Genomic DNA, 25,732 nt, shown 5'->3' with positions numbered 1-25,732 from the left:
AAACAGACCCTTCGGTCCAGCTCGTCCATACTGACCAGATATCCTCACCTAATCTAGTTCCAGTTGCCAGCCTTATGATTATATGTGTTCAACAATTACCTTGTAAAACATGTTAATATATTTTTATTTACTAGTTTTGTGCCATCCTTGCTTGTTCATAATTATTGTTCCATGAGTCATAGAGATGTACAGCATGGAAACAGACCCTTCGGTCCAACTTGTCCATGCCGATCAGGTATCCCAACCTAATCTAGTCTCACTTGTGATTACTTTAAGTAAAATGATTCATTTTAGTTCATACAAATATGAATTGTCCTCAGAGTTGTTTTGGCAGTTTTAACAAAAATTCATTAATATGTAGAGCATAATTTATTCAAATAATATCCTCTCTACTGTAGTCCTTATGTTTTCGCTTCACCTTCTCCCCCACCCACCCCTGCTAACTGAGATTCTCTGATATGTCTTTCAAATTCTGGTACTGAATCATACAGACATTATATATTAGATGTAGAAACTGACAACTTGTCATGCAAAGTGGAAAAATAATAGTCCTTTCTGCTAGAAAAATAATTTGCATTGGATTTCGGAATACATCTTGATTCGATTTTTATCTTCCTGACTTTAATATTAAACAATTCATTAATCTACCATTCTCATACCTTATTGGTCAAAGAGTTTCCTATGTGAAGGGAATTTGGTCTAAAACCATTCAAGCACATGATAACATTGGCTTAAGTTAGATGTTAGTATGTTATATTACAAAAAATGAAACTTATTATTTTTGTTGAGACATGTATAATTTTTCTTAAAAGGAATGTTCTCTTAAGCCAACATTTTTATGTCATTTCCTCTGTAATGTCACAAACAAGTCTACATAAAATTCCTGCAATTTTGGTGTTGCTCTTCAATAAATTGCTTCCCCTTATTTTCTGCTTATTGTTGTTTTCATTTGAGGATTTGGCTATCAGGTTGTTGGTTTGATAGAGTACATGGCATATTACAAACTACTACATAGATTCTGGCTCTTGAATGCTAATACAATTTCTGAAATTAACTAAGATTTAGTTCTGTGCTGAAACCCTTTTACATTATTGTCAGTTCAAGTAAAGACAATGCTTTTCTGTAGGTCATGCCAAAGTGATTTCCTGAGTCTTCATAAGAGTACTTTTCAAAAAAAAATTGTTTTGCTTTAAGGGTTAATATTCAGTGTTATCTTCCTTTTAAAGAAATTGTGCCTCAAGCTGTTCCCAAGGACTGTAAAACATTTCTTCAGTTTGGCATTAAGACCGCTGTAAAATTATTTTGGCACAAAGGCAAAAATGTTATTCCATCCATAATTTCACAGAAATAATCATGGTACATTTATCTTACAATTAACAATGCATGGGTCACAAATCATATTTGTGCAAATGTAAGAAGTGACACTCCTGAAGATTGGAACTTGCGTACAATGGTTAGAATTGTGGATATGGAGACAAATTGATTAAGGTAACCTCTGATTTTATATTAAATTGGCTCAGATCCAAATGTGCCAAATTGAGAGTGTTTTGGAATATTGCATGTCTATAAAGATGTGGTAACTTTATGGAAAGTTGGAGTAGTGGTTTTGTACATTTGTGGTTTGGCAAATACACTTGGGAAGGTTATGAGTGTCAAGCTGCTTGAAAAACTGCTCATGCATACCTAGCCTCTGTTGGCTTTATCGGCACTCCATACATGAAGAAATAAAAGGTCATTCTTCTTCTTGTAGTGCGGATGGTTTGTTGACATATTTTGACACACTGGTGTAATGCTGGCAGTGTCTGACCTTAGAATAGCACCATGGGACTGCAGGTCAGGCCAAGGCTGCATTATTGGCAGGCAGGGTGAAAAAACCAATCGCAGTACTATTAATTTTCAATCGGAATTGGCGAATGCATGATAAATGTTCAGTCAGCACAAGAAGACATGTAGACACACATTTAAAAGATGTCTTTTCTTAAGAATGTTTCTGTTGCTTGCAATCATACAGCAGGAAATAGTTGGATGATGTGATAAACATTCCGACGCCATGAGGTTATTCCTATTATTTGTCATTATCGTATTAATTTCTGCTTAAGCTTTGCCTCCAGTTTCTTTCTTTGCCTCCAGTTTCTCGGAGTCAAATGCATGGGAATAAAAGCAGATTTCCAAGGCTCACCCATTGTAAGTCAGAGACATTTTATATTTGTTTTTTCTGTAACCTCTTGGGAGAATTTGAAGTGCAGTAAGGGAGGTGCATTATGTTACTCTGAACTAAAAGGGCCGCCAGGTTTCAAGTGATCATATTCTCAAAGTAAATTTGTTGGAGCTTTGCAGTAGAAGGTATTAGTCAAAAAAAAGTTTACTAATTCGCATATTGAATATGGAAAGCTATTATACTGATTTAGAAGCTGTTTCCTTATCAGATGCCCAACGGAAATAATTAATGTAATGGTGATTATCTTAAATAATGAATTGTGATGAATGCTCAATTCTGTGATCAGAACACTTTTAAAAATTTTATTTTATCTCTGACCCTGTGAACTATGGACATATGTAACTACAATATTGTTAGATATACACACAAGTTGTAGCAAATGTTATACTTGTTTAACTAGATGTACACATTTATATATCCAATAAAATTGTGATTTCTACTCTCTCCAATATCATATTGACAACATTAATTGCATTATGAATTTAGTCTATTTGGTTTATTTATTTCCCACTCTGCTTGTACTGAGCTGTAGTTTCATGTTTGCATGCAGTCTCGTTTAGTTGAAGCTGTCATGTGGTACAGAAAACGCCTTCAGCGTCCATCAGCATTACTGCAAGGCTTCAGCTCCAATTTTCATGTTATTTTTCATTCAGATTAGACAAGCGTCTGAGTTTCTGTACTATATGAGCTGACAGCATAGATCCTGTTGAGTTTGCCAAAGGCCTGGTCACAGACACTCTGCTATGTCAAAGAATGTCAACCTCCAGACCTTGCGATTCAGACCTATATGTAATTTTTAATTGACATTTACATCTGACATTTTGAATGCATTCTTTATTGTTGAAATCACATTTCTTCAGGAACAGTAAAAGACTGCTCCTTGGGGCTTGCTACACTGCATCATTTCATACAGACATGATGTTAGGTTAAGTTCTGGAAGTAAAATATGACATAATCCTTTTCTCCTGATTGGATTGATATTATTTGCTCTAATACTTAAAACCCTGAGGCTTAAATGTATATAAGTATGCTGAGAACATACGATGTTTACAATATCATGTAAAGTTTTGGGTAACCATTCTAAATAATTATTATAATACTGAAACTTAAGATCACCAACTTATGACATTGCAAACAATAAGTCATGGAACCATCCTCCAGTCTTCCCCAGCTTTAACACTGTTTATCATCTAGGACCATTACTTCCTTATTTTAGTTTTGTTATTAGCATTGCATTCTGAGCTACCCCATTTCCTGCCTTTCCTTGGTTTATTTCCTTTCCACAGTTCTTGAATATGTCATCTTCCAAATCTGTGACCAATTTTCTCTCAGTTCCTAGCTAGGGTTCTTTCAAACAGGTTTCTGTTAATTTACAAAATACTGAAACAGCCCTAATCAAAGACCACATCATTATCAATGACGCTGTGTGACTGTGACCATGATAAACTATTTTTCCTGTTTGCAGATTTTGACATGGATGACCAAACCGTCATCTTGTCGCACCTCTTCTTGAGACAAATCTATCCTTACTTGATTCCAGTCCTATCCATTCAGTTGTAACCAGCTGAAATTGCTTCTGCCACCATTCTAGAACCATTATCTGTGGAGGCCTCCATTGATCATCCTTGGTCCCTTCCTATTTCTTTTCTACACATTGACTGTCAGCAACATAATCTGAAAGCATTACTTCAAATTCCATTGTATGCTGATGACACCCAGGCATACCTCACCACCTCTCCTCCTTTTCACACCTCTCCTATGTCATCACTTCCTCCAGTATCCAGTATTAGATGAGTTGAAATTTCTTCTTCAATACTTTTGAAACACTGAAGCCATTATCTTCAGTCCTTCCCAAAATTTCCATTAACTGAAAAATTAGCAATACATCATGCCATTAGCTGAAATTTATTTGTTTAAAAGTATTTTAATAATTTTATATATACATAAAAATGCTTTGTGATGATGCAATGTAAATGTTTCAGACATCAAATTAATAATTCTGTTGCGCATACTTTGGAAAAGAAAATCTTACCAGTACTTCATAAATCATTACATTGGAACCATCATTTTGAGAAATAATTCTCATCCTCCATCAGAGTATAAAATTTAAAACTATTTGCTATTGTAATGTTTGAAGCTGCAGAAAGAACTTATACAGCAAATGTTTTGTAGGTTTTTTCAAAGCTGCATTATAAAGGAATTATGAGAATGGTTTGTGGCATCAAATATAAATTTCTGCAAAACAGAAACAGCAAGTTAATGAGTCAAATAAAACTATCAAGATTAGAACGGGATAAACTGAAACATTATTTCTTTGTTTATCTCCTCGATCTGGAAATTGAACATATTCCGTTACTGTCCTTTATATGGTTAATTGATTGATTTAATCGTAAAATAGCTGTAAAATAAAAATGTTGATGTTTGCTGAGTATGAAAAAAATCACTTCATTTTCTTAATGCTACAGCACAATTGCCTACAAGCATTCATCATTGAAACAATAGTTTGGCAAACTGGTAACCTCATAATAAAAAAAATCGGTGGAGTGATGGGTAATGAAGCTTTGCTTGTGAAGACAGTACAAAAATGCTGTCGGGTCCATTGCATGAATATTATGGCAGGGGAATCAGTGAACTTTCTCAGCCATCAATCTTTTTTCATTTCCTTTTTCACATCCAAATATTTTGAAACATGTTCTACAAATTGAGTTATCTATCTTTGTAACTATCTGAGTTGTATAAAAGTTTCCTTTACATACAGCCAAATCTTAAGTGCATTAATAGACATACCATGGATTTTCATGAGAGATTGTTCATTGCTATTGTTCTTTCTGTACTGTTAAACAGAGCATACTATTGTATGCAGTGACTATTTGATTATCTTCTTTGGCCTGTGATTATTTGAGTCCTTACTGGTACATTTTGATGTTGCCCTGAAAATTACTTCCTTTGTTTTAGATAATAAATATATCTTTAGCCAGAGACAAATACTTCAGAGCCCAGTATTTATATCTCAATTGTCAAATTATTATTCTGCAGCTCCTTTGATATGTTGTATTTTTATTCAAATAAAGAACTTGTGAATTCCTCATGGGTTGCATGTCAAAAAATGTCAAGGGAAAGAGATCTGAAAACTAATGCTATAGGGAGATGTTTCCTATGCAACAATTTTTGAATATGCGGTTTCTATGATAAAGAGGTTATCAGTTGCAATAGTGTCTGCGCTGACCTTCCTACATCTTTTGTCTGTATGTCAGCTCCGGTTTCGTTACTAAGTTTTGATGTCTAGTTAGCCCTTATCAAAACTAATGCCATCTGAAGTACTAGACTTACAGTATACACATGACTAAGATCAAAATCTCCACAGCGTATTGAACATTATGAAGACTGGCTGATATTATGTATTGCAGAAAGTAAATTTGTTGAATAATTTTAAAGACTGTACACAGGAATTTATAGAGAGGATTTTGGCAGTATTTATATCTGTTTAGAGTTGTTTGAGAATATGAAGTTCTAACCACCTTGAAGCAGTCACTTGCTGTCCAGAGTTAATCAGCTGCGGAATTTGTAAACTGCACATGTGTCAAAGTTGAAAATGTTAGCAGTCAAATAGAAGCTTGAAAAGGTTATATCTGATAAAAGCCGTCAGCAGTTGACTGAAGTGATTTATGGGAATGTAATGGCACAAAATGCCTCATTTATCACTCATATGTGGGTAGGTTAAAGTTTCTAATGTCGTATGTTATAATCATTGACCACTTGGAATTGTCAAAATGGTTCAGCGTTGACCTTCTTACTTCTCATTTCAAATTGCTGTTGTTTGGTAATGGTAATTTTCACAGGGATTATATTACTCCAGCAAATTTTGTATGGTTTCGTTTAAAGCCATTCAGAGCTAAAAGTTTTAAACAGCGCATCATTGATAAATTTAAAGCATCATTAACTGTTGTTATGGAGCATTATAAATTAATTCTAAATGTTTTTGATTTAGTGAAATTAGTTATAAGCTATTAGATGTAATTTTTCACAAGTCGTACCAAGAGTATTTATGTTGTCATATGGTATCTTGATCTTCTCAAGAAAATGATTGTGTTTTGCAAATACTTCAGGTATTTGTAATTTAGTTTTACTGAAACTAAGTTGCCGATTGGATCATAATGTATCACTTGGGGGTAAATGGAATATGTGCAAATAAAAGCTTTTAATTATAGTGCTATCTAAACTATCTAACTGGGAAATAAATGAGTGCTAGCTAACTAATATGTACAGTAGAAAACTCAAAGTAAAAACTGGCCACAGCAAAATGAATTTTAAAAGTTGTGTCCTTCAAAGAAAAATGTTGCCTGTATAATCTGGCATCCAGATTATTCCCAAAAGAAAATAATGATCAATTAACTATCAGTGACTGCATTAGATATTAATGATGAATTAGATTTTTCCATTTATTTTCTAAAGAACAGTGAACAAAACAAGCAAATATTAAAATTTTGATTTCTGGTAAATAAAAATGTGAACACTTAATCTTAAATGGGTATTAATTTACATTTCTGAGGTAAAGGGCCCAAAGGGAGTATGATGAGAATAAATCTCAAAGTTCGAAGTTTTTTGCATGCATACACTTTGTGAACCAGCTAAAATAACTTAGTACCTTCATAATTGTCAATGTTGCTTTTCCCCTAACTAAGTTGATATGTTTGTGCTGCAAAATTCAACTTAAGATCAAGATTTGCATGCACCCAAGTGATCCAGAGACACCAAATAAACCTTTTTAAATATCAGAGACATTTCTTTATGTTTCTATATCACATCAGAAATGTGAAAATTGTGACATTTTGCTGTTTGCTGTAAAATAAGTTATTTTACTTTGATCTCCTGCATTCAAATGTGTGATATTTTATCACTTGGAGTACATTAAACCCAACTGAAGTGCCTGTAAATTCAGAATAATGCTAACACTTCAAATACTCGGAAAATATTTCAGCACATATATAATAAATCATTAAAGAAAATATGTCTCCACATGATTACTGTATGATAGAAGTAAAATAATGAAGGATACCTTTAAATAATATTAAAATCATTAAGGAGAATTCTGCTAGTAAGCTGCATGGTGCAACTTTGCAGATGCTTCATATCATTAGCATTTATATACAATGCAAAATTAAAATCTTTCCCAAAGACTCTTAAATAAACCAACTACTACTATGTTTTAAATTTTGGTGTATAAATATTTCTGCACTCATCAAATTTTTAAATTTGATTCTTATGTATGTATTAATAATTCATAGCCAGTCAGATGAGACTAGTGATGTTACATGAATGTCACCGGACTAAGAATCCAGAGGTGCAGACTCATGCTGAATATGGGTTCTCATCACACTATGGAAGCTGGTCTTTAAACTCAATTGGCATACTCAGTGAATGAATCAAAAAAAATCTGGAACAAAAGTTACTCTCAATATCACCACCATCAATTGTTGTGAAAACCCATCTGATTCATTGATGCCTTCTATGGAAGGAAGCAATCTATCCTTATCTGATCCAGACCCAAAACAATGTAGTTGACTCTAAACTGTCCTCAAGGGGCAATTAGTTATAATTATCAATGATACTCACCTCTCATGAAAGCATTCTTTTTTAAAAAAAAGAGTTGACTTAAATTAGGCTAACAAGATTTAGCCAATTTAGTGACTTAGTTCTGGTCACAAATCAAAGATGTTCTACTGCATTACATTATCATACAGCCACCTGGATTCTGTTGCACTTTATTTTAATTCATTTTATAATCCCTTTTATTTCTCACTTCCCTTTAGCTACTATATTAATCTACCATTTACTGTACTGTGCATTCTGTTAACATTTGGTTTATAAGATTACACAAGCCTACTAAATTAAACCTCATGCTCAATCTCCAAGTTATGTCTACAACTGTACAAGGCCTTCGTAAGAATGCATCTGAAATACTGTGTATATTTTTGATCATTTTACTTCAGTAAGGATGATGTACTTGCACATAGTGAACTTAACTGATTTCTGGAATAGGGGTGTTAGGAGGAATGCTTGAGCAAGTTGGGATTCCATCCATTCAAGTTGAAAAGGATGAGAAGTGATTTTGCTGAAACACAAGACCCTGAGTTGAATTGACTTAGCAAATGATATTTCTCCTTATGGGGAGTCTAGAACTAGAGGACCCCCCAATATTAAAATTGTGTCCCATTTAAAGAGATAAAGATTTTCTTTTCCACAAGCATGTTGGTTTGGCCACTTTTGGAAAATTACATGCAGTTTTGGTCTCCTTTGTCCTGAAACTTGAAAGGGTTCAGAAAATATTTCCATGGATGTTTCCAGGGTTGGAGGATTTGAGCTCTAGGGAGAGCTGGAATAGGCTGGCGCTGTTTTCCCCAGAGCGTCAGAGGCTGATGGGTGACCTTATAGAGTTTTATAAAATCATGAGGGGCATGGATAGGGTCAATAGACAAGGTCTTTTCCCTGGGATGGGGGAGTCCAGAAGTAGAGGGCATAGTTTAGGGTGCGAGGGGAAAGATACAAAAGAAACCTAAGGGGCAACTTCTTCATGCAGAATGGTGGTGCATGTGTGGAATGAGCTGCCAGAGGAAGTGGAGGAGGCTGGTACAATTGCAACATTTAAAAAGTATCTGAGTGGGTATATGAATAGGTAGGGTTTGGAGGGATATGGGACAAGATTAGGTTGGGATATCTGGTCAGCATGGACGAGTTGGACTGAAGGGTCTGTTTCCATGCTGTACATCTCTACGACTCTGACTCAAAAGGGTCATTAGTCTGTGGAACTTTCTTCCCCAGAGATTTGTGGAGACTGTCATTGAATCTATTCAAGAGAGATTTTGTTAGATACTTGATTGACGAGGGATCTGACCAGGCACAAAGTGGAGTTCAGACCACAACCAAATTAACTGTGATCTTAACAAGGTGCAGAACATACATGAGGGGCAAAATGGTTCATTCCACCTTATTTCTTGTGTTCCTGTACTTTTCCTCTGAATTTTTTAAAGCTGTTGCACAAATCCATGCCTGTCTTTCATCCAACTACATATTTGAATCTCCCCCATTAATTTTATGTTACTGTCACTGAACTGAGCTGGCTTTAGTCAGAGTGATTCTGGATCAGTGGTGCGGAAGAGCACAGCAATTCAGGCAGCATCCGAGGACAGGCATTGAATTGCTGTGCTCTTCCAGCACCACTGATCCAGAATCTGGTTTCCAGCATCTGCAGTCATTGTTTTTACCCCTTTAGTCAGAGTGAGACATGATGCATGTACTTCAGTATCTTTTCTGCAGCCTTTGACATGGTTGATCACATCATCCTTCTCCAAGCCTTTTCTTTTTCTCCTCTTGGCTGTTACTTACCCAACCAAGCCAGAGCATCTTTCTCATGTCTGCTTCCACACTTAGTTCCTGAGATATGTTTCCTTTATTACATCCCCAGTATGATCTGCATGCTTTATTTTGACAATACCGTTCATATAGTTGTGATCAGCTTCTACATGTACGTTGATGATGCCTAGCTTCACTTCTGTGCTAATTCTTGACCTCTCTATTGTTTCATCATTAGACTGCTTATCGGATGTCTAATCTTGGATAAAGCACAGCTTAATCCAGGTAATCGTTGATTTGTATAGGATCAGAAGTAGCCCACTAGACTTTTGAACCTAGTCTAAAGGCTGAAATTATCATCCTTGGCACCAGCTATGATTTCTGTATCCTTCCTACAGATTCCTTCCATGTTTGTCTTAGTCTCTGGTTCATCCAGACTGTTTGCAATTCTTTTTTCCCGATATTCTTTCTGCTTTACCAAGCAGTGAGCTAATTGATTTTTTTTTTAAAATCCCTTCCTAAATGGAGCAATGTATAGCAGTGTGGTCCCACTCATTGAGAGTACAAATGAGGTGATCCTGATAAACTGCTAGCTTAAAAATATTCATTCTACATTCTGCCAAGCAAAATATCTCATACAATTAGAAAGTATGCAGAATTAATAAAGGTGGAAAAAGGAATATGTCGTGTAATCAGCCATTTCTTAGGTAAGTTGGAGACACATCTTTCCTCTTCTGAAAGGAATAGTGAAGGTCATGAAAAATTTCAAAATGTTTTACAATAAACATAGCTACAGTTACAAGCATACAAATTAACACAGTTGTTCAATGTAGACTACCATCTATTCCTGATGAAGAACTCCTGCTTCTCAGATGCTGCCTGACCGACTGTGCTTTTCCAGCACCACACTTTTCGACTTTGATCTCCAGTGTCTGCAGACCTCACTTTCTTCTGTTTGCAATTTTGGCATCCCTATTTGTCTCTAAGCTGTGCTTTGAAATAGCTGTTGTGTTCATTGCTTGCCTCTGCCGAATACTTTATTCATGGCGTAACCACCTTGACATTTGGCTGTTGCAGTTGTCTTTTGGCTGATATACCAAAAGCCTATGCAACACCGGTGATTTTGCTGACTCACCTTGCTCCCAGTCACTGACCAAGTTCAAATTTAGAATTCTCATCTTCACTGTTTTACTTTTTTAAGACCTTGCTCCTCCCTGATTCTAAGTTCCTCCAGTCATACAACCACTATCTCACACCATCCAATTCTTAGTTTCTGAAGCTCGGGACTTTTGTGCAACTTTCCCATCCCTAAGCAAACGATAACCATGCATTTAGCCACCTGCCCTCATTGACCAAAGTTTCCTTCTTAAATTCTTCTGCTTCTCCATATCTTATTTTAATACCTTCTTTACGACCTATACCTTTTAAACCAAGTTTTTTTTTTAAATCACCTGTTGTGATGTTTCAGTGGTGACAACTGAATTGATGGTATGAAAAAAAACTGTTTATAAAGCAAAGTGCTGTATCATGGCCCAAAGCTGATATGCTGTAAAATTTTCCCCATTTTTATTTGAGGCTAGATTCGTATCATCAAGGTTTATTCAAAAATCTTCACATCAGTGACTTGGAAGTTGCACTTACACATTTCCTATTGATCCAGGTGATCTTCACGATTAGTTTGAAGAAGGTACGATGATCAGTGGATAGAATTTAATCTTAACCTAAGTAGCGAGTTTTGAGATTTGTAGCTCAGGTTGAGGTTCTGGATGTAAGTTTGTTCGCTGAGCTGGAAGGACAATTTGGACAATTCCTAAATTGTCACATGAGCGGTTTGCCATTACTTGAAGAATGACAAAATTCGTATTGTAGCAAACTTCTGACAACAAAAGATCCCTATAAGTGAGTATTAGTATTACACAAGCAGTATTAAAGTTGCACATGCTGATAAGTGAAAGTATAACTTCCACAGTGGCTTCCACAGGTGGCTTCCCACAAGTACAAACATCAAATGGTTATGTACCTTGTTTTGCAGCCTCCACATGAAAGTTATTTGTGAATTGGACGGGATGCCTCTCCTTGAATGTCCTTGTTATTATATCTAGACAGGAAAGATATTATGTTTAACAGTCAGTTTCCAGTTAGTAGTCATAATGTCTACATTGTGCAGTAGTCATGTATACTTTCCTTACTGCCTCCCGGATTCAGGTCATTAGCTTAACATTCAAGATCCAGAAACAAAGGGCATCTCCTTACCATGTGAATGATGGCAATGAAATGGTAATGGCATAAAAAGCACGCACTTCTCCCTTGATGCCATTTGTAGAGCTCAACCTCAGTAATCCCCACTGTCCTGTACTGAAACAGAGTTCAGGATTCGAGGAACTAAGTCAGGGAGGAACAAGGCCATAAAGAAGTAAAACATTGAAAATGGGAATTGGACTTTTGAAGCTGGTCAGTATGTGGGAACAAGATGGATCAACAAGATCACGAGTTCAGGAATGACTTGTCCCTTTCCAAGTCTCTTGAAAGATTTCTTTCATGTAACTTTAATGTTTTTCATGGCTCCAGGGCATCTGAAAGTGTTTTACAGGGACTTAATTTGAAGTGTATTCATCTAAGTAATTATGGAAACGTGATGATGAGCAAAACAAATGCTGATAGAAAGGAGTGAGATAAGTTGTCAAATCATCAATGTTTCTTTACCTGATTAAGGACAAGAGCTCCCCTGTTAAGATTTGAAATAGATCTATAAGATTTTTTTCAGTCCATGCTGGGCCTCAGTTTAATGACTCATCTGAAAACTAGCATCTCCAACAGTGTAGCATTCCCCACAGTAGAATACTGTAATAGATTATCTGCTCAGTTTCTGGACTGAGTCTTGGCCACACAGTCTTTTGACTCAGGCAAGGTTGCTTCTTACTGAGCTGTCGCTGGCATACTTTGAAAACCAGAGAAGATGCTGGAATCCAGACCAAAGTGAGATGCCAGAGCACCACCAGTAACTCCATCATTGAATCCCACCATTCATAGAGCTGACCAGCTGCCTATGGTTAACCACATTAACTTGGTGTTGTGTACCAAGACCTCTCACAACTCCTCCATGCTATTTACCATTGTGTGCAAGCTTATCGTCAGGTTGACAAGGGCATTATAATTGTTTGTTACGTGTCATCTGGGCCTTTAAATTCTTCATCTGTACAATTTACAGAAGATCTAGGATGCAAGCTTGCCTTATAGCAAAATTCTTACTGGACTGTCTTATCACCAATTTTTTTGTGTCCTTGTCCGAAAGGGAGTCTCCTAGTGATCATCCATTTAATTATGTCTCAAAAGTACACAGTGCCCATCTCCAAGTTGGTACTCACTATTAATATGTAAAGCAATGCTTCTTTTAGAGAACTGTCCTCCTCTTTTCTGGTCCTGTTGAACCTGAAAGGAACATAGTTCAGAATTGAGCAACAACTCAGAACACAAGCACTTCATCATGCATTCTGTGAAAGGTTGATATTTCAGTGGAAAGAAAGAAAAATAGTAAGTAATCCTGCAGGATGAGTGCTTGTGAATAGACAGTAACCTTCCTCTTCTCTTTGCCTCCTATCTTTGCCTTTGTAGCAGCATTTCCTAAAAGAATGAAGGTGGTTTGTTTTCAAGTCTAATCAGTAGTTTTGAGGATGTGCATATCAGGATCAAATCATTTGAGGTTTGTGTAAACGGTGGTGTGCATGAGCAGGTGTGGTAATGAGGACAGTTGCAGGTGCTAAATGTTATTTTGACAATAAAAGAAGCTGGAGTAAATTGTGCTGTAGTAATCAGATGTGTTGAGAAGAAGGAGAGGGCAGGATTGTGAGGCCTGGGGGCTACAGGCAATGTAGGATGAAATAGGGAATGGGAAGTATGAGATTGTGCAAAATTAAACAGCCCTTGTCAGGTCAGTGTTTTTTTTTAAACCAGGATTGCAACCATAATCTTTGTGAAATGCTTTTATCACTGACCTGCTCTCCCCACAGGGGTCCTGCATGTGTCTTCCCATTAGCTGGAAAGAATATATTTCTGACCACCTTTATATAAATCCTCTAAAACAATGTTTAAAACTGTGGACTATCTTATCAACTTTTCTGCTGCCTCCCACCAATTGTGACAGGATGCAGTTTCGTAATTGTGACAGGGTACAGCCTCAATGTACCTCCCTTTTTTTAAAAAAGTACAGCCTTCCTTTAAATGCAGTCAGGAGGTGAGATTCCTGATCCATCACTCCTCCAAACAAGTGAATTGTTTATGAGTAATCTCCCTATTCAAAGCACATGAAGTGGAGATGCTAATTTTGCATAAAATAAAGCAAAGAACTGTGGATTAGATTAAATTAGATTAGATTACTTACAGTGTGGAAACAGGCCCTTCGGTCCAACAAGTCCACACTGCCCCGCCGAAGCGCAACCCACCCATACCCCTGCATTTACCCCTTACCTAACACTACAGGTAATTTAGCATGGCCAATTTACCTGACCTGCACATCTTTGGACTGTGGGCGGAAACCGGAGCACCCGGAGGAAACCCACGCAGACACGGGGAGAACGTGCAAACTACACACAGTCAGTCTCCTGAGGCGGGAATTGAACCCGGGTCTCTGGCGCTGTGAGGCAGCAGTGCTAACCACTGTGCCACTGTGCCGCCCACCGTGGAAGTCTGAAACAAAAAAACCAAAAGTGGTGGAGGAACTTAGCAGGTCTGGCAGCATCTGTGGAGTGGAAACAGAGTTAACATTGTGAGTCCACTTCTGAACAAGGGTCACTGAACTTGAAACGTTAACTCTGCTTTCTCTCCACAGATACTGCCAGATCTGCTGAATCCCTCAGCATATTCTGTTTTTGAGCCAATTTTGCATGTTCCCTATCCAGGTAATTGATGCACCTGCCACTTTTGCACCCAATTATAGCCAAAGCTAGTTTCTAAGAGAGAAGAATTGCCACTTGGACATAGGGATCCATAGATTCTGTCCTGTTCCTAATCTAATCCAAACAAAAAAAATTGAAGAGTTGTTTTCTCTTCAGAAGTTTATAAGTGCATTTTCTTCAGCTTTATGCTATGACAAATTATTATGGATAAAAACGAACATCTTCATGTTTTGGATGATTGTGTACTTCCCTTTACTGTACACTCAACAGATACACTATGCAAAATAATAAAAGTACACAGCAGAAAATGCATGTGTTTCCTTAATATTAACAGCTTGTGTTGAATAAGTTTCTTTGAGAATAGTAAATATTTTTTAGTGCTGAAAATTATTAAAATTATTGTTAAAACCCTGTTGGAAATTATTTCTACCGAGCGTCAATATTTCTGGCAGTAATAGACTGATATTGAAGGTGGACTGAAGGATTAATAGTTTACTGAGTGTATTCTATGATTATTTTGCCTTTCCTCGCTTGAAACTTGCCTGAATATTGTAAAATTCAGAAGCCTTTCATATGCTCAGTATTCTGAGGTAGCATTTTGGATTTCAGACTGGTTTTCAATGTAGGTGTTTGGAAGAGGATAGACAGAGTATTAAGATACTTTCAGTACGATGCATGTCAAAATCAGACAATTTAGTCCATATATCTGGCTAGAATGTCACTGAGTGTAGCTGGGAAATTCTTATTGCTTTAGTTAGGCAGCAAATCACTGCATACGTGAATCCACGTATCACTGTTCCTCACTCAAGAAAGTGCAAATTGCATGATTCATTTTTCTTTTTGATAACTGAAGAATTAACTTACAATATTTTTTTTGTCAGATTTTTTGAAATTTATGACACTTGGTGCAAAGTGTCCTGTTTGTTTCAGTGGTGACTTTCCAGTTTTCACTTGATGATATGATCAACAGTATTTATCATTGCTGAATTCTGTCTGGAAGTGACTAATGTAGTATGACTTTGCTATATGGATGGATAATGAATTGAATTATACCCACACAAAAGAAACAAGCAAGTTTTTTTTTAATAGTGTTTTTTTAAAAAAACAGTAAAAACAAAGTGTGTCTTGCAAAACTTGTGTTTATGGGAAAGTTTTTAATACATTGTTATATTGGGGGGCGGGGTTGAAGATTTAATATAAAGTGCAGTGAAATATTTATTTTGCTGGTGGCATGTACTGAAGATGCCTGTAAATGTGATTAACTTATATAAATCCGTTTTGTGTTGAATCTAAATTATTTTTAGGAAATATCTGACAACTCTCAATGTATTAGTCAAATACAGATTATTCTCACTGTTACTGGAACATAAACATATGCAAACCCTCATGAAACCTTTCACGTATGAAGAATTTTATGGTGAAGCTAAAGATCTTGATTGTGAATTTTGATTTCATGTACTTTTCAGTATTTAACAAAATACTGTGATGCCTTGTGAAATGGAAATCTTTTCAGCTTTTGATAACATAGCATCCACAAAAATGGTCTATTAAACATTTTAAGTATGGTGGATCTTCACAGCAGAATTGTAGACATGGAAAGGAACTTTGCTTGATTTATTATAATCATATAAAATTTGAACTTTTCATTTCTCATACTGGTGCAGAAATGCTCTTGCTGTCCTCCAAAGGGATAATGTACTGTGGATTTATCCAAAAAAAAAGTAAAACTTGGCACAAAAATAAACTATTCTCCATTAATTAGTTGTTACAAGGATTGTTTTTAAAGCAGTTCATCTCATAGGCAGTGTATTTCTTTGTTAGGCCAAGTCAAATAAACTGATCTGTCAAATCGTGGTTGCATTTTGGAAAAAAATCAAATAATTGAACTGCCCACATTTGAGTTGTGAGACATAATATATCTTTAATAAAATACGTTGGTCATACGAAAATACATTCTTACTCATTGGTTGTTAAGCATAATCATGGCATCAAAAATCATAATTTTAAATATTAAGAGGACATGACTTATAAATAACAAAAAAAACATTCATTTTATGGGATGTGTGCATCACTGGCTGGCCAGAATTTATTGCCCGTCCCTAGTTGGCCTTGAGAAGGTGGTAGAGAGCTACCTTCTTGAACCGTGCTATATTTGATATGTTTGAAGTAAACAAAATAAGCATGAAAAGGTAGTTAAAAGTTGGTAGCAAATTTGCTTCTTTTATTACACTGTTCAGATGGTTTTGGTTTGTACGATATAGGATAGTCAAAATGAAATCTTGCCCAGGAACAATTCTCAACCACCCGCTTTTCATTTTAAATTATCTTGGATTTTTTTTAAGAGGAAATAAATGGTATTCTAACACATTTTTAAAGAATTCTCAAGTAAAACTCTTAAGTGGTTCATTTTACGTACACACACACAGCTAGCTTTGTAGTAAGTGACAGTGAAATGCATTAAAAGCCTTAATTACAGGGCAAGGGGAGAGAGAAAGTGCAAGTCTCTCAGCAGATGATCCTTCAATGGTACACTGAAGGTTAAAAATGAGCATTCATGCGTGATTCAAAGAACTGCCAGGAGTAATATAATGCGATGCTCCATTTTGGGTCTTTGAAGGCTTTACAGTAAAATATATTTAATTAAAGTTTAATCCATGTTCTGTTCTGTAGATAAGCCCAGGAATGCCTTTATATTGAACTTTGTCCAGAATCCTGTTAAAGGAATAAAATCTTGCAGAATAGGTATGGAATTAAAGTTCTGCAAGTGGTTCCACAATAACCCGACATCTCTCTCTTACAGTCCGTAATGATAGAAATCTGATCTGCAACACCTTTTGTTTTTACTTCTTATAAATTATTCAGTGAAAAGTCAAAGATGTGCTTTTTTTTCTTTATGGCTCTCAGCTATGGAGCACCTTCAAGTCAGACTAATTGATAGGCAACTGCTTTGGTGTGGTTTGAATGGTATTGCTGTTGGCAAGCTTGTAGACAGCACAGTCTGTTGTTTATAAATAACCCTGACTTATTCTTGTTTTAGAGCCCGATGTCCCTTCCACAACCTTGTCCTTTCCTGTGTAGATTTGTTAGCACTGTTTGCCTTCACCTCAGTGCACAGCAATCAATTACACTGGCCAGTTAGTCGTCGTGGTGAAATGCACAAACTGCAAGGTCTTGCAAGACTGTCCTTTTTTTGATAACAAACTTATTTCTTAAAGGTACCATTCCACCGAGGAAAAAAAAATTGTTATTTCCTTTTAACGCATTTTTAATAAATTTGTTTCAATTTGTAAGCAATTCAATTTTGTTTTAGAGAAATAATTTTATATCTACTAAGGCGCAGGGTATTCTGCTAAACAGCAATTCACCCATCAAGCATGATTAAATAGCATAAACAAAAGAACAGATATTTTACCACATCCCTCTTCAACTAGTTTTGTTTCATTACCTTGTCAAGAAGTTGTCATTTTAAATAAAAGCATGAAAATGTCTTAGTGCTCAGAAGGTTAAACAGTTGACTTTGTTGAAACAAGAGGTCAGCTAATTGCAACTTTCGATTGGATCATTCAGTATCATAATATAAATTGCCTACTGCACAAAATGTGGACTTTCTTAGTTAGTAACGGTTGTGGACAAGTCTTAATGTACTAATCATTGTAACCTCCTGAATCTGGTTTGTCTGCTTTCCTGTTGGCCTGAATATCAACTTTAACCTCCAACCTTCTCATTCATGTATCACTGCAAATAAAACTGCAGAGGTTTGACAAGAGGATATAAAATCACCGAGCCAATGTGCAGAGATCTACACATTATTTTCTTTAACCTAAATTTAAAGTTTCTATTGAAATATTCCAGTTTAACACGTATTCAATGATTTTGTTTCAGTTCATTTTTTTGTTTTTCCTTTTTGAACATGAAGGATTTAGGTTTGAACTCTCTAATTTTCTTGCATAGTCCTGTTGTATTTATCAATCTCGTGCTTTGTTCACGGTGCTATACTTCTAAATGTGCATTCCAGGTTGAACATTTCTAAAAGGTTCGTCACATATCAGAAGGCCAAATGATTTTACATGATGCAACACATTCTAAAAATTCTACACTTAAATATAGTAAGTTTACTACCTGAGTACAATAATCTTACACATAAAACCTGTGAAAATACTAACTTCTGAGCACATCTCAATAATGACAAATCATTTACTTTATCAACTGGCATATAAGGCGATATGGATAGAGGTAGTGAAGCAGGAATTTGGGTTAAAGAACCACTGCTGACAGGAACATGACTTTGAGTTTAACATATAGCAGCAACACTGTAGACATCATCTTGAAGTGTGCAGCTAACTTTTCTGCCCTCAAAATCAAAGATATGACATATTGGCAAAGGCCCATTAGGACGTTAAGTCGGGTATTTAAAAGAAACATTGATTTTGTTGTATTTTCAGTATAATGTTCTGTATTTGTCTGCAAACAGTTGCATGTTAACAGCTGACATTTGTTTGGAAATCTACTTTAGCATTTTTTTTCATACATTGAGAGTTCACTGAAAACAATTTATTATTGCTGCTTTCATTTTTAAAGACATAAACTCAGTTTATATCTGTTAGTTTTGGATACAATGATTGCTGAAAACAAAGAAAATAGATTTGTATGCTAGTGAGATATGATCATTCAAAGACGACAAAAAGACAATAGAGGAATTAAATGGAAATAGAATTATTCCTGGTGTCACAGCATTTTGAAAACTTGGGTTTCATCTTGTTGTATCAAGTACTGTTTGTCACAAATGTAAATATTTTTGTCAAGGGTTAAGGAATTTAGTGATACGTTGAAGCAGGCTGAACTAATTGAAATGTACAGTATTTGAAAAGTACATTTGGTACAGGGCAAGGAAAGCTACTCTAGTCTCTTCTATCTGAAATTTAAGTAACATTATAAACAGCACACTGTTAATTGTGTTTTTAGTGTTTATACATACCAACTGACAATATCTGATTTTTTAAAAAGTTTTAACGATGAAATTATGAATGCTGCTAAGAATGGTGAATTTTGACCAGGAAAGCAAAATGTATTATTTATGAATAACAGAAATAAGAGAGCCCATTGAAAAGCTTCTGATGCGAAATCACAATATTGGTTGATATTTTAATAACAGTTTGACTGAGAACTTTCAACCTTTATATATTTGTGATGTGTGGACAAATCATCCCCCCTTTTAAAAATAACTAATGAAGATAATTCAGAAATGTAATTTTTATTTGGATAACCTAATCAAATGAACTGTTAATAGCAACTTTTTCAAACTCACCATTGGCAAAACATTAAGTGTTAGTTCTTTGAGCTTTACTATGCCTTTATGTTACTGTATGCATTCTGCAATGCTAATACAGTTCACTATGATCTATATTAGTACTTCCTTACCCCTTTTGAAGCAAAGCTTTTTTTGCTGAAATATTGACAGTATTCACATTTACATAGATGACAGCCCAGAAACTGAGCAATGATTTCTGCAATTGCCAAAGTATTCTGAAAACTGATAAAAGCAGGAATATAGCTTTTGATGGATATGGTGTGCATACATGATTTGTGGAACATCTCCTGCTGTCAGAAGCTTGGAATTTGCTGAATATTTTTGTCTGCTCGGAGAACCCAGGATTAACATCATAACCATCTCTTTAGACTTCAGCATTCAAATCTTGCATTTAATAGCTTTTTAAAGTTTTTTTTCTAAACAGCAATTAGTCTCATTTATTGCAATTTTCTAGTGCCAGAAGTCGCTCATTGAATTGCTGTTTTGTTCATATTTGGCTTTGGCTTTGCTGCATACTCATTAAAGGACCAATTAATGTCACCTTTAGCTGAAGACTATTCATTTTTATTGAGAAAATGACAGTTGCTGCCATGAGTAGTGCAGTGTAATATGCATTAATTGCCCTGTAACGCTGGTAATTACAAGTTTTTCAGGGCTCTCGGTTAACTGTCATGTCCAGACAGGAATGCACCAAAATAGATTACTCATTAAGGAAACCTGTCCTGTTTTCCACCCTATTCCCAGTGTTAGTTTTTTAAAAAATAATTCTGATTCTTGAACAAATAGTTGCCAAGAGCAATTTCCTGTAACAACTTCCCTCGGATGGGTTTTTCAGCCATCACTTCATACTGCGGTCAGCAAAGAGACAGGGTGCAATTCATGCCAGCGATCATGACTAAAAGTCAAACAGCAGCAAATAGAGAGGGTTTTTAAAAATATGCAACCTAAAGATTTAATTCCAGCTATAACAGTACTTACATTCATTTTTTTACAGACTTATTATCAAAGATTAGGTTGTATTGAGGAATGACATTTATGTAATTGTTATTTTTGTAAATTTTAATGACACCACATTGTATACATTTGTTAGATGGTGTATCAAAAACATGCAAACTGTTAATGGCTGTTTTATCTCCACTAGCTTTATTGCAAGCTTCCTTGTATTCAAACATAAAGAAATACAAGCACAGAGACCTTATCTTTCTGACATCTGTGAAATTCACCAGCAGTAGTCATAGTTTTCTTTTCATCTCTGCATAGAACTGACCTAGCAAATGAAAATCTTTATCTTAACACCTGCTTTAGGCACTCCATTTTTTTCCCCTTAAATTAATTTTGTCACGGCCTTTCAAACTCTCTTTCACTGATGGGATAATGAAAGTAGAAGGCACAATTTGTGCTGACCAGGTACCAACTGCCAGCACACAGCTGAGCATAGTTAGAAGAGAAGGAGCATCATATCAATGATTCACTCATTACTGTAGTCATTAATAAAAAAAGACCTTGGTGTATTTATCTGTTTTTATTGGCATGCATTTATCGAATTGTTTATGACAAGAGTAATTGGGGTAATTTTAGACATTGAAATTACCTGTCAGTTGTATGTAACCACACTCTTTTCCCCCCTGACAAATGGTGACAACTGAGGGACCCATAGCATTACTCATGATGGCTTCTCTAGTGGTAATAAGGACAATAGGGGCCTGGATAATTTGACATGGACAGCCTTCACAACAAGAAGCCAACTAAATGACTGTCAGTGGGGGGAAAGGAGTTGGAAAACTAATGGAGTCCCCCATGGCGCTCTGACAGGGAGATGAGGCAATTTGAACGTAAAGTGAAAGGCCTTCAGTTTGTCAAGTATTTAGGGCTATCAGACAACAGCTAGAGGCTGGAACCTGACAATATATCTGAACTATGGTAGCAGTTTCATATCGGTCAGTTACATCATAATGACTTCCCCACTTCCAAAGCTTCCACTTTGGTGCAATGCTTCACCCCTGACCAGGCACTGTGATCTTGCACTTGTGCACAGTTTTGCACAGCGGAACTAATTGCTCGGGTTGCAAAGAAACATAAGAAGTGATGTGTCACTTTTGTTAATGTCCTATTCAGAAAATAATTTTTTAAATAAATTTTCATAAATTGTGATTTTCTAGTATTGCCATAAGAATTTTGTTTAAGTGAAGTTATGATGATGATTCCCTACTAGGTGGACAACTGCTGAATATTAAACTTGGTGGTTTATGTTTGATCTAAGAACCTTGATATGTCTTTTAGCTGCATATGTTAAAATAAACAAATGGAATATAATCTTTATGTAAACGTTTCCTTTCAGACTGTATTATATTTTTATCCTAAATTACTTTGTACAATATTCCAACCATATTATGTCCTAATATTCAATGGTTAATTATTTTGGAATAAACTTTTTTAAAAAGTAAATTTTTTACAATACTGTGATAATCATAATACTGTGCTATGAAAGACAATGGCAGATCAATGCTGGAAAGAAACAGAACTAAAATATCCTATAAAATTGAAACAATTACATCATGTTAAAAATCTGTATGAATACTTACGAGAGCAGAGGATACCCACAAAGCAAAATCCTAACTAGGCAAGTTCAGATAGTTGTAAACCTATCCATTTGATTTTTGCTGTGCACTCTCTACAAAGAATATGCTGTTCTCGGGTCGAACAGACATTTAAAACTTTACTAAATCCCTTTCTCCTTAAACACACACATTAAATGTTTTACCCCTTTAACGTTTAAGCATTGTATACAACTTATCAATTATAATACACATATTTAACTGACACACGGAATGTCTTGGAGTACTGTGCTTCACTTACGTGACAAATGAGGTTGGTTTGAGTATTTGCCTGAGAGGATAGTCATATGTTGATTTATACATAAAAGCACTGATGATACTTTGATTTAATTCCTGTGGGTGATGAAAACCTACTTTTACAGGTAAATTATACAGCATCAAAACATTGGCAACTTTGGTGTATCTAAATGCAGCCAATTGCTTTTGTTGGAATCAGTGTTACCACTAAGCTTCACACATGCATGGCTTTGCAGCAGCCTGGAAGTTATGGTTCGCAGTTTAGCAGCAGCAAAACTGTGGCAGTAATACTTAATAGGCTGTTCAGAATAAACTACTGGTTTCAAAGTACAAAGGGGCTATACAATATATATATATCTTTCCCATGAAAGTAACATTCTCCAAATCAACCAGAAAAGTTGGTCTTGTTTATTTTATGAACATTTTGTAAAAATCCCATTGTTTTGACATTAAGATTTCTAGTTTCATTTAAATAAATTATAAGCAAAAAAATTGCAGTAATTTTAATGATCAGCTTGACATTCTATTTTAATTTTATTTTGAAGCATTTAGCTTCCAACATAAAACCTTCTTAATTTATTTCTGGCCCATTGTTCCAGATACTGTATATCCAGCCCCTTTCCAGTTCTAATAAATGACATATGTCTTTAAAAGACCTACAGCATCTTTTTCTAAAAGAGCTCAATCAGCCATGAAATGGGTAATTGAACAAATGTTTCCGCAGCAAATTCCTAAAAATACACTGAAATTGCATTTATTTAGCAGCAGCTAAAAATATTAAGCGCACACGTGAAATACATCCACAAATGCTGATAATATCTGGCTAACATCTCCCCCAGTTTGTTGTAATAATATCCTGGAGCACTGCTGAATAACTGATCTTTGCAGTGCACTTTGTTTCTAAATGATGGTTTGTGTTAGTTAGATGCACGTGGTACTGATTTGAGCCAAGCATTTTCACTCCAGTTTACCAGAATGCCAGCCTGGCACGAACAAGGTCTTGGCTAGGTCAATGCTTGGGATAAACATCTTTCTAAATTTTACCCATGTGAAATCTAGTATAGCTTAGGTCAGGTCACTTGGCTGATGGCGTGTAGTTTTCTCCGCCAGTGATTGGATTAGCAAAGCATTTATCAACTAAACAGAGACTAGTGCTTGACCTGCGTTAGTCTCATGTTCGACTGTTTCTGAAGTCAAAATCTGTATTTACTGCTATTTGTTGAATGCTGTATAAGCACTGGTGTTGATTAAATCAAAGGTTAGAAAAGACCATAAAATAAATTGAAGCCAGATTTAAACAGAATTCGTATGACGAGTGATGTTTTGACCTGTCTCAGAAGAAGGAAATGGCAGCGTGTGTATTAGAGAGCTACTGCCATCCTTTAATGGATCAATAATTAAAGCTGGAACTGTTGGTTTATCTACATCAGAGTAGTGGGTGGAGGCTGTTCCAGATTCCAGCAGCCAGCCAGTCCACACCCATCACACAGCCCTGCTTGCCAGCACCAGGTAATTTTACAAATTGCTTCTACCAGTGATGATGGGTGTTTTTTAGGGTTGCACATTAGAGGCAAGCAGTTACTGGCTACAGAAAAATTGCAGCCTAGAACCACTGTTCAGATCACAGGTTATTTTCATTTGGGGAAAGTGTTAGTGAAAGATGTTTTTATTCTTTTTGTGTCACGTAATTGAAACCAGAAGGAATATGTGATCGTAGAAAGGTGAACTGGCTGTAAGCTGTTTTGACCACAATTTGAATGGTGACTGAATTCAGTCTGAACAATAATCACTGTTATTACCATGTAACAGCTGTAATGAAAGCCAATTTCTTCAAAAAATGGTTTGTTTTGTATAGGATTCTCTCTCGTGCACTAAAATAACAGATCTCTTATTTCTATAAGTTCCTTTTTTAAAAAGAGAACTTATCAATGTTTGACTGCATCCAATCCAATGTTGTTGATTTATTTAAATTAATTGTTTTTTGCCTGACCAACTCTTATGTCATTTATAAATTGCACATTGTTATTATTTTACTACTTGCAGTTTTATATGAAAGGCTTTTATTTTCCAAGACACAGCGGTTTACTTTGAAAAGCATATTTTTGTCCACATAATTTTTCTTATGATTTTATATTTAAAAGTTATTCCACATACTGTAAATGAGAACAGTGGAAAACTTTGACAAATTAATATTTTATTTGTGCTAAAAATTGATAAGTTGTGGATGTGATTGTTTGATTCTGTTAGTTATTCTTGTTTCATGTCTCTCCATCAGTTTGTTAGGCATCAGTACATTCTTAACTGAATACGTGATAATGCCTTTTTTATGATTTAATTTAACATGATCATAAATCTAGTGAATAAAGACCTTCCTGGAAGTTATCTCTGCAAAACATATATTGAAATTGCTCATTAATATGAAAATATAAATTGTGATTTTTTTTTTCATTTGATCAGGTCCTTCCCTTAGATTGCTAAGGGTTTGTTTTGGAACCCCTGGTATGATCTGAGGACTTTCCCAAAAAGGAAGATCTTTCAATGAAATGAATGGTCAAATTTTACAAACTAACCCAGGAAATTTAACACAGTAAGCTCAGCTGCTAACAAAGCTCGAATAATTGATTGGAATTGTTCATTATTTTTCTTATTAACATAAGCACTTCAACGCACTGACTTTATGAAGTTAAATCTTACAGTGCATCATCAAACTAAGCTTACTTTATACATGTGACATTTGCAATTTGTGTTTTTTTATGATGCTCATCATTCCTCTTATTCTTGGTATCCTAGTATCTCAAATTTAAAATTCTCATCCTTGAGTTTAAATCCCTTCACAGCCTTGCCTCTGCTAATCTCTTGTAAACGCATTCAGTACAACAACTATCCCCAGACTTAATTTCTTCACCTTTTGCCTTTTTCATGAATGTTGCCAGGACCTGAGGGTTCACGATTTAGGGAGAAGCTGAATAGTTTGAGTCTATTTTTCCTGGACTACGGGAGGCTGAGGGATGACTTTATAGAGGTTTATAAAATCTTGAAGGATGTGGATAGGGTGAATAACCAAGGTTTTTTGCCTCGGGTATGGGAGTCCAAAACGGGAGGGCATAGGATA

At 35.6% G+C, this 25,732-nt stretch overlaps 1 protein-coding gene across 1 annotated transcript in view; it reads left to right on the top strand.

Annotated features, from left to right (window-relative positions):
- cdin1 (CDAN1 interacting nuclease 1) overlaps nucleotides 1-25,732 on the top strand; it is a 161,598-nt gene that overhangs the window by 120,689 nt on the left and 15,177 nt on the right. The gene's annotated exons all lie outside the window — the stretch shown is intronic.

Source organism: Chiloscyllium plagiosum, chromosome 10 (assembly GCF_004010195.1).
Source record: "Chiloscyllium plagiosum isolate BGI_BamShark_2017 chromosome 10, ASM401019v2, whole genome shotgun sequence".
NCBI lineage: Eukaryota > Metazoa > Chordata > Chondrichthyes > Orectolobiformes > Hemiscylliidae > Chiloscyllium > Chiloscyllium plagiosum.
This window is presented reverse-complemented; position numbering and strand designations above follow the sequence as displayed.